Consider the following 2500-nt stretch of genomic DNA (forward strand, 5'->3'; position numbering starts at 1 on the left):
TGAAAGACACAGGTCTGCCACAAGCATGGAATCAGAGCGCCGCCTGTTATGAGCCAAAGGTGCACCCTGACGTGGCAAATCAGATGATGCCGCAGTCATTTACTTACGATAATCACAATCAACAAACCGGCCCCCCCCCCCCCCCCAAAACACCTTTCCTTACAACAATGTGTACCTTAACCTAACCCGTATTGTACCTTAACCTAACCCGTATTGTACCTTAACCTAACCCGTATTGTACCTTAACCTAACCCGTATTGTACCTTAACCTAACCCGTATTGTACCTTAACCTAACCCGTATTGTACCTTAACCTAACCCGTATTGTACCTTAACCTAACCCGTATTGTACCTTAACCTAACCCGTATTGTACCTTAACCTAACCCGTATTGTGCCTTAACCTAACCCGTATTGTGCCTTAACCTAACCCGTATTGTGCCTTAACCTAACCCGTATTGTGCCTTAACCTAACCCGTATTGTGCCTTAACCTAACCCGTATTGTGCCTTAACCTAACCCGTATTGTGCCTTAACCTAACCCGTATTGTGCCTTAACCTAACCCGTATTGTGCCTTAACCTAACCCGTATTGTGCCTTAACCTAACCCATATTGTGCCTTAACCTAACCCGTATTGTGCCTTAACCTAACCCGTATTGTGCCTTAACCTAACCCGTATTGTGCCTTAACCTAACCCGTATTGCGCCTTAACCTAACCCGTATTGCGCCTTAACCTAACCCGTATTGCGCCTTAACCTAACCCGTATTGCGCCTTAACCTAACCTATATTGCGCCTTAACCTAACCTATATTGCGCCTTAACCTAACCTATATTGCGCCTTAACGTAACCCGCGTTGCGCCTTAACGTAACCCGCGTTGCGCCTTAACGTAACCCGCGTTGCGCCTTAACGTAACCCGCGTTGCGCCTTAACCTAACCCGCGTTGCGCCTTAACCTAACCCGCGTTGCGCCTTAACCTAACCCGCGTTGCGCCTTAACCTAACCCGCGTTGCGCCTTAACCTAACCCGCGTTGCGCCTTAACCTAACCCGCGTTGCGCCTTAACCTAACCCGCGTTGCGCCTTAACCTAACCCGCGTTGGGCCTTAACCCAACACACGTTGGGCCTTAACCCAACACACGTTGGGCCTTAACCCAACACACGTTGGGCCTTAACCCAACACACGTTGGGCCTTAACCCAACACACGTTGGGCCTTAACCCAACACACGTTGGGCCTTAACCCAACACACGTTGGGCCTTAACCCAACACACGTTGGGCCTTAACCCAACACACGTTGGGCCTTAACCCAACACACGTTGGGCCTTAACCCAACACACGTTGGGCCTTAACCCAACACACGTTGGGCCTTAACCCAACACACGTTGGGCCTTAACCCAACACACGTTGGGCCTTAACCCAACACACGTTGGGCCTTAACCCAACACACGTTGGGCCTTAACCCAACACACGTTGGGCCTTAACCCAACACACGTTGGGCCTTAACCCAACACACGTTGGGCCTTAACCCAACACACGTTGGGCCTTAACCCAACACACGTTGGGCCTTAACCTGCTCTGTAATTGTCATACGACGCGTTAAATTAGTGTAGTGTTGCCTAACTGCAACCCCCGCAATATAGTTTGCTACCCGCACTGCCCGGTCCCCAGAGTATCGCTTCATGTTAAACACCTTGCAGCTATACACTGTAATGCGGATGGCAGCAGGACGTACATGCTCAATGCCCTTCGCAGTTGTTCATTGGCATTCGCATGGCGAAGCACAGCCTACGTTGTGGTACGGCTTGTGTCAACTGTCCGCTGATGTTGTACGTCCAAATCACACACTGTACTGCACATTGGTCCTCATGTACTGAATGATACATCGTGGTACATGTGTGACCGTACCACGACTGCGCCAACAACGGCGAACCATACGGTCCAAATATTGTGCACTCAGCTACGTGTCGTCTCCCTATAAGAGCTGGATTGCAGTATGGTATGCCGTGGATGGCGATCAGCATGAGCCGTCTGTTGATGTAGTGGCGCGTGTTGTCAGACGTAGTCGTCTCTTCTCACTCACCGTGATAGCATGGTGCACTGCGTTCCACATCTGCGACATGCGACAGAGGCCGGTTGACAGTCGTTCGCGCAATGGACATCGCATACGTACGGGGGCCACCTTCCACGTGTTCGCGAAGCGTGCACATGTTGTTGCGTGTATGTGGGCAGACATAGTGTGTCGTGACACCTGACACAGGCATGCAACAATCGTTGAATTTGCAAATGGCGATGGACGTCTACGTTTGCTGGTGACGTTACGCAAATGAACAACTGGTAAACCGTTGTGGTGCGGTTGTTCTCGCTAGAGGTGAATCAGTGATGGCGACGATCGGTTGAGCTACCAACCGGTTGTTTCAGCGATACCCACCATGCCCACGAACGTGAATGGCATGTGGGTGTGAAGCGATACGCGGCGGTGGCTGGGTGGGACCGTCCCCGGCCG

Source organism: Schistocerca americana, unplaced genomic scaffold, assembly GCF_021461395.2.
Source record: "Schistocerca americana isolate TAMUIC-IGC-003095 unplaced genomic scaffold, iqSchAmer2.1 HiC_scaffold_355, whole genome shotgun sequence".
Lineage (NCBI taxonomy): Eukaryota > Metazoa > Arthropoda > Insecta > Orthoptera > Acrididae > Schistocerca > Schistocerca americana.